Source organism: Ixodes scapularis, unplaced genomic scaffold, assembly GCF_016920785.2.
Source record: "Ixodes scapularis isolate PalLabHiFi unplaced genomic scaffold, ASM1692078v2 PGA_scaffold2__306_contigs__length_199485367, whole genome shotgun sequence".
In the NCBI taxonomy this organism is placed as follows: domain Eukaryota; kingdom Metazoa; phylum Arthropoda; class Arachnida; order Ixodida; family Ixodidae; genus Ixodes; species Ixodes scapularis.
This window is the reverse complement of record NW_024609857.1, coordinates 183203504-183218153: the sequence shown is the minus strand read 5'-3', so window position 1 is coordinate 183218153 and position 14650 is coordinate 183203504. Positions and strand designations below refer to the sequence as shown.

The 14650-nt window shown below is 44.1% G+C and overlaps 1 pseudogene; it reads right to left on the bottom strand.

Moving 5' to 3' along the window:
- Nucleotides 1-6692: 6692 nt before the first annotated feature.
- Nucleotides 6693-8515, bottom strand: LOC115313441 (annotated as a pseudogene).
- Between the last annotated feature and the right edge of the window lie 6135 nt (nt 8516-14650).

Below are 14650 nucleotides of genomic sequence, written 5' to 3'. Positions count from 1 at the left end.
AGATCGGCGGCGTGGGCACGCCTGTTTCAGCCGTGGCAGCCAACGTTTCTGGAAGGCTGGGAGCGCCGGTTCATCGATTTGAGATCGTCCGCGTAATGCAAGTAATTATATTTATATTTTAACTGCGCTGATTTTCGCTTATACTGCAACTAAAACTAACATTTTTTTACGTAAACGTGCGACGTTGGTGAGCCGATATTTTTGACAGAATATTACAACCTTGTCCATCTTTGTTGCCTCAATTTACGTATTTAGCTCGAATCTCTGTCGGACGCGACCGCATGAAAGAATGTACTTCTGGAGTCCGTTTCACTTCATTTCAAGACGCAGCGAAGGTAGCGCGCGAACACGCGGCTGCACGATCATCGAGCATTGCGAGAGCACGCCCGCCGTTGCAGCAGTCTAACTACAAGCTCCCGCTGAATACTTTCTTCGCTCGGGCGCAAGCCGAGCTTCTGGCCGCCGCCATTTCCTGCGTTCGAGCGTGCTGAAATGCGCGCGCGCGCGCGCGCCGGCTTTCCGAGGCTACTCACGTCTCACTGGAATGCCTGGGGAGAGGGTTCAGGGCTGCCTCAGCGTCCCGCGCTTTAAAGGGGTACTCCACCGATTTCTTGAGCTACCTCAACTAACTATATTTTCTGACTCCCCGGCCTTTACTCTCTCCGGTATGCTATTTAGAATCGCGAAATTCATAATAGGTATTGTGAAATCGGCAAATGAAAATGATGCAAAAACCAACATTCAAATATACGCTCACTTTTCAGTGCCGTGACGTCAGTGGCAGGCAGGCTTGCCAGTCGAGCCCGCAGTCTAAACAAAAAGAATATCCCAACAATTTTGTTCCGCGCTGGAGCGCGGGTACTGCAGCGAGCTACCCAAGCATTCATTTGACACCATGGAACTGCTTCGAATCAGTTTAAAACAAAATCTACAGCCCACAGAGTGAACCCCTGCCTTCCACTGACGTCACTTTTTCATTGTTGCCAGTAGAGACTTCGAGCTTGAAAAACACGGTGAGGACCAAAACACTAAATTAAATAACTTTGCAAAAAAACAATATTTTGGCCTAATATTTGGGATACTATTTTCACGATGTTTGTTGGTTAGTTTAGCAAAATTTCAAGCAAATCGGAGACAATGAAAAAAACCTGTGGAGTACCCCTTTAACTGCGCTCCCTCCCTCCTTTCTTGTCACCTCTGCCACGTGACCCACACCAGCGCGCGAGCAACACGCTGATAAGCATCAAGATCCGGAAGGGCGCCCCTTGCAGCCGCTTTTTTCTTTGTCTCCTTGTTGTCAGTTACAGCACGTAGTTCGCTGGTCCTACCTGCTTCAATCTGTCGCCACCCTGGGGTCTTATTTGTATGTCTCGACAACGCATTGGATGTGCACCAAAGCTATTAGTGTTTGAAAAGTCCCACGTCTATATCGGCAACGAGCGATTCTTCAAAGAAATCGGAAATTCTCGCGGTTTGGTTGGGTTCGGCAAATGACAGCTTGTGCGCCGCATCATGTTGAAACTTCCAAGGAGCCGTTTCCTCTCGTCTGTGTTTTTGTGGTTGTCCTGCTTTGACCGTGTCGACAAATATCACGGATTACATCTTTCAAGTCCGCTATTGTCATGGTAAGTGCACTGGAACCTACGTGTTGGCAACGATTGACCGTTCTTCTACGCGTACTCTTCCAGATTATCTATAGAATTATGCAGCGCCTATTAGCGCGGCAGCCGGGAGAATAATTTCCCGAAAGTCTACCTGTATAGTCTTCACAGGTCGCTTGCATGTTTGTACTTGTTTACATTAGAGGTAATAAACTTCGAGGAGAATTGAAAACAATATTTTGTGTCGGTTTTCCTGTCCATTTGCAAGCACCTACGCGAGCGCATTTGTTCTACGTGTTTTCTCCGTGTTATAAACACGTTTGTGAGTTTCGGGACGTCTTAAATATGTTTAAGATAACCAACCTCCCAGACGATACCCATTCAGGGCTAGCGCATAATTTGCCGATTCGAATGGCACGTTCAAACGTGTAGTCACGTGCCAGGTCGAAGGGGTACCCGTATCATACGGGCACCCGTATCAAACGGGCATCCGTATCAAACGGGTACCGTTTCGAACGGGTACCGTTTCGAACGGGTACCTGTATCCCATAATCACGTTTGATCCAAACGGATCGACAAGTTTGATTCAAACGGGCGACCAGTTTGCCACCCGCTTGAATTTCAAATGTTTTTTTCAGTAGGGTAATCCACATCTCCCCCCCCCTCTCTCTTTATTTTCTCCTTTGTATGCAATGGCAGCCGTAAGTGGTTGCATTTATTTATGAAATCCCCAAGCTAGCACCCCCTGCCAGTGGCACCGGGACAAGGGTGCAAGGGGAGGGGGCAGGTGCCCCCCCCCCTTTTTCCTGTGACATTTGAAACAATTATAGCAGACAATATGGGAGAGGGGGACAGGGTTTAGCTTCCCTGCAGTCTATAAATATAGCTCTATATTTATAGACTTTCCCGAAGGGTAGGATGAATGCATTTTCTTGACATCTGGATTTGTCAAAGTGGATTCGTCCCAGTTTTTATAGAATAATTAGTGTCAACAATCTATTGTGCTTCAGCCCTGACTGCCGTATATTATAGTTTATTTCAAAATTTTACAGAAAACAGCTAGCGAATGCATGTAACATCTCAGTTTGGGGAGACCATTAACTAAATGTAATTTCAACTCTACAAGGAGCTAATTTGCTATGCAGTACCATTTCACCTCAATCAAAAAACAATTATGTATACTAAAATGCACAAATTCTAAAAAAATATATATATATATATAAAAGTAGCCCAACCCAAGAACACACAGGTTTTGATTCGCAAGAGTTAAAATAATAGATAAACGTCCCACATGTCAAAACAAAGAATGCATCGTGGCGTGCTTAAGCTCCGCCACAACCAACACTGCTAGATAGTCGGCAAGCTGTTGATGTGTGCCACTTCATCATGCAGCTAGCTGCACAATAGTTGTGGGCTCTAAATTTCTCGTTGCATGTGAATTAACTGGTTGCACCACTCTGAATGCAGGTGCAAGCACATGCATTGCAAGGTCGAATTTAGAGCTCCTTTTTTCCTTTTTTTCAAATAGTAGGAAGGTGAATTTATAAATTGCTTAGGCCTACACTTGCAACATCATAGTGACCCTCAACCCTTCACCTAACCTTAAAGGGCCTCTGAAAAAAATAAAGAAATTCTTTTAAGCAGTTTGGTTGGGACGCGCAAGTCAAAAAAATAAATTTTATGCGAAAAAAAATTTTTGAGCATTATTGACGGCAGAAGATTGATTTGAAATTATGCGGGCAAAGTCCATGACATCACAGAATTGTCATTTGCTCTTTCCACCTCAGCGAGATGGTCATTCGTTCTTTCCACCACAATGTGAAGGCGAAACCGTTCCACCCCTCCTCCGCGCGCCCGAAATCCCGACAAAGAAAACAAGTGGAAAGGAGGTGCCTACTGACTTAATTGCAAAGAACCTCGCGGCATCAATATTTCTCTAACATAAAAATGTTTTTTTCGCTTCAATTTCCTTTGGCACGCGTGCCCCAACCAAACTTTAAAAAAAGAAAAAAAACATTTTTTTTTTCCTTTTAGGGGTTTTAAGAACTGATAATTACAACCTCGCCATTTAAGTTCACACCTATATTTCTACGTTGATATGAAAATAAAATTTTTTTTAAGGCTTACGGTATTTGCGGCACAGAAATATGTATTCATAAATGTACCCATATTGCCTCCATACTATTTACAAGTCATAAACCAAACCGCTGGGCTTCCTCTTCAGCTCACCAGTGTCCAATGTACTACTAAATTAAGTCGAATAAATACCCTGTTATACAAAAGAACATGAGAGTTGAACAGAGCATGACATTTGAATGAATCAAGAATTTAAAATAAATCAGTCATATAAAAAAAAACTCGTCGAGTAAAGACAATTACTGGCAAACACATTCACATATCGCAGTGACGTAACTGACACTCCACTCGCACCCAACAAGCCGAGTCTTGGCAAATAAGGACTAACTGAACGCTCTGTGGCATTCGGCTTTGGACCTACTAGGAGGACTTTACTACAGCACACATCTACCGCCAAGAAGACAGCCATATTTTAACAGCAAAAATGAAATAAACATGACTTCGAACACAAAAATAACCAATCATAACGTCTCTCACGGATTATTAGAATAAAAAGCACTTACAAATAGAGCTATACAGGGCCTTTCGCCGTGAATTACACGCTGGACTGGTCGGAGATTCCCGGTCCGGAGTTAGACACAACCCAAGCTCATCGGATCCTGACAAAAATTACATTCACTGTAAAAAAAATTTCGTCAAATTATTAGAAATTTCCAGCTAATTTTTGATGGCGCTACAATTACCGTTGCCTTCCATCACGGTCACAGCATTAACTATGTATTACGTGCATGAGAGTAAGGAGGCCCTACGGTTTTCCTCGTAACTTGACCCGTAGAAGCATGGCAGAAAACTGGAACCCTCAGTCACTGTACTGCACGTGATGCACAGATACGGGAATTATTCCGGCATCAAAAATTAGCTGACATGTTGTCCGTAACTTGCGACGGAAAAAAACCGCAACTCTCAATCTCAGAGTTGCACGTGACGCACGACGACGGGAATCGTTTAAATTAGCTGGCGTGTTGTTCGCACCTTGAAGCAACGGCCAGAGTCTGTTGAACTGCTAGCTGCCGTGACTTAACAAAATGGACGTCTGAGTGAACAATAAATATAGCATTGCCCTTAGAGAAAACTAAGACGTTTGAAATATACCGTATTCGATTTTGAGTGCATTTCATGTACACTTCATATCTATAAGTAAACTCAAAATATGCCGAAAATACAAGTGCCTTTTTTTTAACTTCATATTAAAATATATTTTTGAAAATCATTTCAAAATACCCTTATTTGAACTACATTTGAAGTACTCGTCATGCGTTCTGAAATACGTAAATACTAAATTAGTAAACACAAAATTCCTTTCAAATAGATTTCTGAAAATAGGAATTTAGTTCATGCAAAATATACTTCAACCTTAATAAAAATGCAGCGATCAAAATTATGTGCAGAATGCACCTAAAACATACTGGAAATCGTAAATACTGTTGTGTTACAATCAAAGTATCTTTGGACTACAATTACATACATACAAAATAAACTCAGTTAAGCTACCAAAGTATTGAAAACTCGCCGATCAGATGTACACTTCAAGCAGATGTGTAGTTCACTGAGGTGCTTAAATACAACGTTTGATTAGCTTGTCAGCCGAGTTATGAAGCATCGCACTGATAAATCAGCCCAGTTTATGTCATTGTTTTCTTTTTTCTATCAAGAACGCCCCTGATGAGTTTCTTGCACACCAATCACAAACAGGATTCGGGAACTACAACCACAACACTTGCTGGTGCTGCAAAGCTTCAGCAAGTGCTGTATGCAGATGTTTGGCGTGGTTGTGTTAGCGAAATGTTAGTTCACTGAATGTGTATACTAACCATTGTACATGTTCTTGATAAGTAGAGTGCGAATTGGCAATATTAATCTAATGTATTACATTTGGGATTAAATCTTTGCAAAACTTTAAATGCTTGAACCTGATGTCTGTGGGCCATTCAGTTTAAATCGAAAGCAGGCAAAAACAGCTTCTCATTGAACCCTCTTGAAATGGAATTACATTATGTTTAAAGCAGGAATAGGACTATGTGCCCTGTAGTACTGTCGAGTAAGCACAAGCACACATTCCAATAATCAAAGAATCTTTACTTTGTTTCCTAAGCAGGAGACAACCAAGAAGGGGGGAGGGGGGGTCGACTTTGTTTGGGGAGGGGTGGCCGCCGCCCAACCCCCGCCCCCCCCCCCCCCCCCCCCTTGTATCCGCCACTGGCATAGAAAGGTGCCGGATGAATACGGCGGCGCTGCGGTCGTATGGGCTGGGGGATCCGACCAGTTCCGAGTGTCCCGAAGGCCTTCGGCAAGCAGGTTTGGCTTGCAATTTGGCCGTTTGGTGGTTCGGCAGCATGAAGTGGCTCCCGTTCTGAACTGATCTTTACCCCTCGTTTGCTGTGGTTTGTGGTCACTCAAGTGTCATGCTGAATTAGCATTTAGTCGCGCAGCAAATGCAATGCGAGCCACCCTGGTTGCCCGCTTCATCCAGCCTATCCAGCCTATGCTTTAGTGGCGCTCTCTCGAGCCGTTGACACGGAGTGCGGCAGCCCTGAGCACTCGCTGAGCTCTCTACCCCTCCTCTACCCAAGCCAGGACTAGGGACGTCATGAAGGAGGTTGTTTTTTTGCTTGTTTTTGCAAGTTTAATTTGCGTATAACTTGTAAAATAAAGCAATATTCAAGAAAAGAAAAGTTCCACTAAGTTACTATGTTCAGTATGCTCAGATTCGGTGTAAATTAAAAAAAAAACAGTCAAAAAGTCGTCGCAGGGCCCCTTTAAAGTGATGAGGTTTATGAATATCTGACGATCTATACAGGTGACTGCAACCAAGATATTCCCCCCGAAATTTGGGTTCAGCATCCCACTTATGGCTGGAAATTATTATGAAAACACATGCTCATGCTTTGTTCCTAAAAAGATTCTACTCTCTGTGGAAATTTAGTTCTTGGAGCACACTTCTGTTATCATACACACTCAATCACGCTCAACTTGGTTGGGGAGGGCCACAACAAGGACACTTGTAGTGGTTCGCTCCATAACCACACACTTTCTCTTCAGAGTGTCAGGACTGCATGCTGTTACCACCCCTCCTCGTGTCCCCTCTCGAACAGCTGAGAAGCAAATACCGAGCTGATTGTCCCTGAAAGCAGCACTCCGCACCAGCTCGAGCTTCTCAATAAGCACTAAGCACTGGGGCTGCTGGTGCGGAGGGCTCCCTTCAAACACAGCGAGCGCTTGCAAAATTCCAATGGAGCCATCTTGAAGCTCGGCTACGCAGTTAACTCTCTTAGGCATGCAATAGCTCTCCGAGTGCCACAGAATCCCGCCACACTGAAAACGGTGGTAGTACTTGACTTGTGGTGGCAGGACTCCCAGGTGATTCTCCAACACAACCTCCATCCTAATGTTGACGCCAGAGCAACTCTGACGTCGGTAAACAACTATGCCGCCAGGGAGCTTTACCCCACTCCTCCCCATGGTCTGCCGACCCACCATCCTTTCAAAAAATTCCCTTCCTTCAGGCATCTCTATCCTCTCTGCCCAGAGAACTAGGTTCTGCCACAAAATAAAAGTTCTGGCAATCTGCTCAGCGACAGACTGTGTGCCTGCAAAGTAGTTGAGGAGGATGGCATTCCGCCCTTCAAAAGGAAAGCAGGACGTCGTCCACAGCGGACCCCAAGCCTCCACAGAGTCCGTCAGGTGAAGGAGCTGGTGGACATTGTATGGCACATTGGTCTCGCCATACAATGTCCCCATCTGCACCACAAACTTTTCTAGCAGAGCCCGTGCCTCCGTGAGGTCACGCTCTGAAATATCGTCTTTCAGCAACAGGTACATCCCATACGAAAGTAGTGAGAAGTGTCTAAAAAAGGTTAGTGGCAAAATGGGCTTCAACACGATGTAACCATAGAAAAGCATCAGTGCCCGCAACTCCGACGCTTTCCAGTAAGCTCTGTCTACGAACTTCCTTGGAGTGCGGGTAATCTCTGTCGGTGGGGAGAGAGCCAGAAGCAAACTGTTCAGTTGTGGAAACTTTGTTCCGATATACCACGGACACTCGTGGTACTCACTCTCTAGCCACAGTTTGAGCAACTGACGCATAACACCAAGGCATGCACAGTGTTGGTAGTCCGGTATAAAACCGTCTACCACATCAAACCGAGGAAGGGTCATTGCAATGCAAGGGCCTTTCACTCCATTGGCGGGCACTGAGGAGGTACCACTTGTTGCCTCTTCCAGATGCTTGACAGCTGTCCTGCGCTCTGGAGGAGGGTCCAAGTACTCATAGCTGGAACCCCCTGGGTGGTAACACCAGCCACAGCCATAAAAGCCGTTAAACTGTTTACAGTTCCGCACTGCAGAGCGAGCAATGGCGTCCACCGAGCATGCAGCTGCGAACACTCTTTTGTGAACCGTATTCCATCTTTCACGCAAGAAAAACCTGTAGAAAGCTCTTGCAGTTCCTTCGTAAAGGGTGTCAGGAGAGTAGTCATGTTTGGCTTACAAAACCCAAACCACAGGGCAGGCATCAACATATTCTGTTTCCGCACTGCAGGGTCCAATTGAAGAATTTCGCACTGAACAGGCCAGATATCAAAGCTTGATTTCTCAAACACCCTGATCCCATCTGTATTCCAAAGCAGGGAGATGTCATGAGTTGAGAAATCAGCCGAAAGTCTGGCATATTCAATGCCATCCTTTACGTCTAAAATCGTGTTCCTAGCTCCGTTGCTTTGTGGGAGCCATTTGAGGTTTTGCTGTGCTAGGATCCGTTCGATTTGCTCCTTCAGAGGCATCACAAGAAAGAAAGGGCAAGACACTATATCTACATCCCGTTCACAGTTTTCGCAATGAGCCTGGTCCTCAGGGGTTGATTTACCTAAATACCCTAGACAATCCATGCAGTAAAAATGCTTCTCTGTACCAGGGACGTCAGCTCCTAAAGTCTTCAGAAGAAGGTACTTTAATGTTGGTGCACGACCGGGGGTTATGATGTTCTGCATATCCAAGAGATCTGCGATACCCTGATCGCTCACCCTGTGCCGCATCACATATGCCATGAGAAGGGCTGCAATTTGTTTCTTTTCGTCAACGAAACCTTGGTTCTGAAAAAAAACTAAATTCACAATTATTAAACAGAAAACTCCTTGCTCTTACTCAAATTACACAAAATACACTAACATGAGAGGACAAAATTGTGTGATTCATTAAAACTAAAATGTGCAAAATTTACATCCTTGTGGTGCCCAGTCTGCGATACACGAATCATCGGCATTTTGGATGCTAAAAGTGAGGAAATCTATCTCAAAGTAAGAAAGCCAAATTTTGATTATTATGACACTGAGTTTGTGATAGCTGCCTGCCTGCATGGCACGGGCAGGCAGCATTAAGAGCACAAGGTTACAAATATTTTATTCAGGACTGCAAGGCAGAGTGATTGCAACATAAGAATTAATAATTTCACATGACTTGTAGTGTTTTGTAGGTTTGACGACTAGTATTAAAACTTTTATTTTGTTTTCAGGGCTCTCTGGAGTATTCTTTGTTTCCAGTATGTAATAAGATGACCATAAGATAACATGACCCCTATTTATGCTACCGTCATGTCATATCTAACTGATTTCATTCCACAGAAAAACAATACCTAAACTTAGTCGTCCACTAGAATGATTCAAGATCAAGCACACAAATTATAGGTGAGTGTGGTCACGAAAGACAAGGCTTATTTATGTCTTATTTAATTAAAGTGCTCATTTAATAGTCAGATGCTTTTACAATTTTGTGCACTATAAGCCTTGTAACATCAACGCTATTGTTCTTTTGCTCAAACCCTTGTTTACTGAACCGATAGTCTATTGACCGGAATGCTCTGTTCAAAGTTGCTGTCCAGTTCGCTTTAGACTTAACATAGCATTTACTGCTTTCTAAACAACCAGGGATGTGTTCTGCTTCTGCCCTCATGCACAAAAGGTGCACATGACCAAGTAATATTCTGCGGCTTCATGCCCGTCCAGCCTCAGCTAAGACTGCCCTCATGACTGTAATTAGCCGGCTCCACCTCTCGACACGTTGGTGGTATGATGCACTTTCAGCAAACAGACCGCCCTCAGTAACCATTTGACGCATGCTTCATGCCATCAGAACTTCAGTCCACTGGAGGCAGACGGCAGTGCTCGAGACATGTTGTGATGTCTAGTACTCTATTCGCGCAGACCTGCAGTGGGATAGTAACTTGTGCAGGAAAGCTGAAGCTGCAGCAAAGCATCCCAGCAGAGGCAAGTGCCTGGGTGAATCAGTCTGTAAGCTTTTTACACCATCAAATGTTTTGCGAGCTCATGTATAGCCGAGTTCCATAAGCAGTGTATCAAACGAATAAGGAGCTGAATGTGCTCAATTGCCTTTGCATTGTATCACGGACACTTTCTACATACTGGTTAAAATCAAACCTTGTACACACTTCTCTTTGAGTACTGGTATAAATGTTGAAGAAAATATTGTTTCATTGCTGAACTAAAAAATGTAGCTGCAAGCATGGAATGCTTTAGGTGTAATGGGTACTGTGCAGGCCGCACCTATTGAAACTTGTATCTTTTTGCTAGAGGCAGGTTTTCAATATCTGGCATCTTTGAATTGGTTGTTCTCTTTAGGAGAAAAATTTAACCAGTCGTGGTTAAATTTTTTACTGTCCTGGTCAATTTTCTTTTCTCGGAGTGCACACATACTCCACGCGTAAAACAAAAATAACTTTGCCCAACGCAGGAATCTATCTGGTATACTTTTCTTCTGTATCAAACGGGCACTGTTTATGCACCAACGGAATGGGAGAGGGTTGTAGCCTCCATGGTGAAAGCAGGAGACAGGATGAAAGAGGGCAAGAATGGATGTCGCATTGCTGCAGTGGACAAGGGGGGGGGGGGGACACTGAACAACAGGACATGCTTTTGTATTGTTATTGCGGCTCAGAGGAAAGGAAAAATTTGAACTGATGATATAGACTTTCCTTCCAGAAAAAAGGACTTTGAGGAAAGTAGTTCAACGAGTTCTAATGCTTTCTGCCAAGTAGAGCGGACATACGGTGCACTGAGTGACACAGTGAACGCTTTTTTGCACGAAGCCGGGTCGTGGGCCGCACAAAAAGTGCTTGCGGGCCGTGTGTGTGCACCCCTGATCTAAAGTTACTAGATGGGCTTTCAAAGTACCACATTCCAATCTTCTTCTTTGTGCATACTTGGCAGCAGCGACACATTATCGCACGACTATCGGCGCAGCCAAAGCACGATGCTGCTTCTAAAGGCGGAGCTTCTGGTTGCTCCTCATTCTGAAGCAATCCAAAAGAGATCCATTCTCCCGACTTTCGAGCGGCAAGTGGAAACAAATACCAACAAGAACGGTGCTCCGAATCCACGCTAAATCAACCAGCTGAACTTTATGCCTGAGCATTCTTTTCTAACATCCCCTGCGGAAGAAGAATGCAGCTTGCCATATGTTTTACAGCATGTCCCAAAATAAAACTACCAGTCTGAAGTAACACGTAAAAACGAAAAAACTTGATCTATGAAGCTGTCAATTTTCTCGAATGCTTATTTGGCTGATCCGACTCTCTTTAAAATTTGAGGGCGGAAGTCCCACTACAAAAATATTTCCTTAACTCCTGTTCCAATGGCAATCAAAAGGTTTAACTGCCAACAGATGCCGCCATTAACCTTCCCTAAAATCATTATTTATTGATTTCTTAGCGCGAGTTGAAACTTCCATTTTTAATGCAAGACTTGGATCAGTAAAAGACGTAATCCAGGTTTTTTTGCCTCCATGCGTTAAGTTTCTGATTTTAGCAGGTCATTTTAGACTAGTAGGTTTTTTGGAAAGACATACTGCACTCAGGCCTTACATGTTGTAGGTTACTTAAAGCCTACTTAAAGCGATGCTGAACCGAAAATCCAATTTCAGAAAACAACGCAGAATTGATAGGCAGGACGCTACAAGTCCCAAAACGTCACTCATAAAGCGGTATCTCCAACAGATTGTTGTATTTTTGTAAAAGAAGAGTGGCGCTCGCACAAGGCCGAAAAGATGCGTGACCTCGCGATTCTCATTTTCTCCTATTTTCGCTTTGACTCCGTGAGGGTGCAGAGAAGAAAGGGAGCGAGGCCATTTCTCCTCCTTCTCAACTCTTCTGCGATAAGATGACCTCAACATTCTTCCTCATGCGCTCTTTTATTTTCCAGAAATACGGCCATCCGCTTGAGATATGGCTATATGAGTGATGTTTCGTGGTTTATGGCCCCCTATTAGACACTTCTGCAAGCTTATTTTGTGAAATATGAATTTCGGTACAGCATCTCTTGAAGCCTTATGTAAGACATAAACCTTATGTGAGACGTGATCATGTAACAGTACGAGATCACCTATACATACATGATTATGTAAGGTTATGGGATCCTTCAAGGTCACATGGCACCAACTTACTTTTTTCCTAGCACTCGGTTGGTGAACAAATGGTTTCGAAGCCCAAACGTACCTCGAAATTTGCTCATTTTCCCGATGGGTTTCGAATTCAGTTTCAAAGCCTGAACCTATCTTGAAACCTACTTGGTTTCACAATAAATTTTAGATTTAGTTCCTATCGGTCCCATGGGCAGGTTTACTGAAAATGGGAGCTGAAAGAAATAAATGGCTAAGTGGGCTAGTTGGTATATTAGCTGACTGGAAAAGCACCTCAAAAACACACAAACATAAAATGCATGGTATTGCTCCGTCCTTTTTATGTCTGTGTGAGGAGCTGAAAGCATTTCGCTCACTAACAACTTTATGTAGTATTCCGAGTTTAGCGATCGTACGGGCATGAATTCTGAACGTGAGAAGCGCATGCCCCACTTGCAGTGGTGCCTGCTCAGCTCTTGCTAGTATCGCTTTGGAACAGTTGACCCTGGCATTTGAATTAAACAAGCCGACAGTCCCCGGTGTCCTTCCTTGCCCTCGGCAGAGCCCACGAGGATGCGGGCCCCCACTGTTACCAGGTCACCTCCGCGGATGAACCCGACGTCTACTCCCCGGTCACAACAACGCCGGCAGCAGCGGCTGCCACCCTCCTTTTCCGACATTGACAAGGCAAGACATCGCCACTACTGGCATTCAAGGCTATCCACACAGCCCTGCGTCGGCACTCAACAGTAACTGCCAGACCACCACCACGCTACCAACACCGGCCACCTCAATTTTGATACTTCATCATCTTCAACTAAACCCTATTCATTTTCCTTTGCTGAACTGTGATAAATGCATACCAAAAATATTTGTTCAAATTACCTGCTAAACAATCGCCCTTCGAATCACCAGGACATGCTGCACTGCAAATACTTTTATTTTTAGTGAAATGTGACGGATGGGGTGCTGACGGATTCTTCCACGTGCTCCTAGATGGCAAGTTTTCATGGGAACACCTTCTTGTCTCTAGGCGAACCTCAGAAACACATCAACAATGCTTACTTGATCATCCTCCATCTCTTCAGAATCTGTGCTGTCCGCATCAGTTTGTAGTAGCGAGGGTCCTGAGACTTCATCCTGATTTGAAGAAGCAGAAGCATACAAGCTTATGGATCCACAGACTCTCACACAGTGGTGCATTGGTCTAGTTTGTTTTTCCAAACTATTATGGCAGGCCACAATGTTAGCAATCTTGTTACAGCCGATCAAAACATAGAAGAGACAGAAAATAGACAGGACGACATCTTGAGACGCCGTCCTGTCCGTTCTTTTTCTACATTCTGATGTTTCTTCTCTCCCCCAGTCTGAGGTTAATCCAACATGGCTAAAAATGAGTGCCCGCCAATACCGTTTCAAGGCAAAAAACAAGAGCGCCTTTGTCATGTTTGTACTTCTTTGTCTCTAGGCGCACCCCAGAAACACATCAACAATGCTTACTTGATCATCTCCCATCTCTTCAGAATCTGTGCTGCCTGCATCAGTTTGTAGTAGTGAGGGTCCTGAGACTTCATCCTGATTTGAAGAAGAAGAAGCATATACAAGCTTATGGATCCACAGACTCTCACACAGCGGTGCATTGCTCTAGTTTGTTTTTCCAAACTATTATGGCAGGCCACAATGTTAGCAATCTTGTTACAGCCGATCTTAAGGGTGGCTGACATCTTTAGGTGAAATGTTGGCTGCCACTTTGATGTTGACAGACCAGAATACTGTTTTTCAGCCAGCTTGAAGCACAAAAATGCCTGACACAAATTGTGAACTGTCGTGGTTTCACTGAAACTAAATAGCAAAGTTTTTGCCACGCACCAGCACAATTTTTTCTGTGAACCAACATATGCCTACTTTAGCTGTACTCGCCAAGTATTACAGCCATCCTTTTTTTTCACATAATGTTCAGATGAGGGTTTCTACTTTTATGCAATCCAGACCACAATACTTGCCTAGACACTTACTCTTCTACACATGCCAATGCTACTGCATGTATACCAACATGATGGCATCAGCAAACTGTGCATGAAACTTTTATAACATGTTTAATGAGGTATGAACCCCTCAAGACGACAAATCCAGACAAATGATGACATTCAAGTTTGCTAAGTGCAAAGAAGAAACATATCTCAAGTTTACTGATATTGCCACGTGCTTTACCGGGCAAGCACTTCTGTGGCCAAATGGTTATCGCGCTAGGCTGCCACGTAAAGGGGCCAAGGTTCGAATCCTAGGAGCACACAAGCCTTTTTGTTAACCCTTAAAATAATGTTCTTGTAAATTTCGAGAAGTTTGTTTGTTCAAGGTCGGAATATTCTACTTGTCGAACATTCTACATCGATTGTTCGAGAAGCCCACGCGTAAACATAAGGGGCCCCGTTTGGCAATCCGAAATCAATCTCACCCAAGCGCTCGACACTGCTCCTGTGCCGCACAAACATCTGTGACGCTATTAAGTT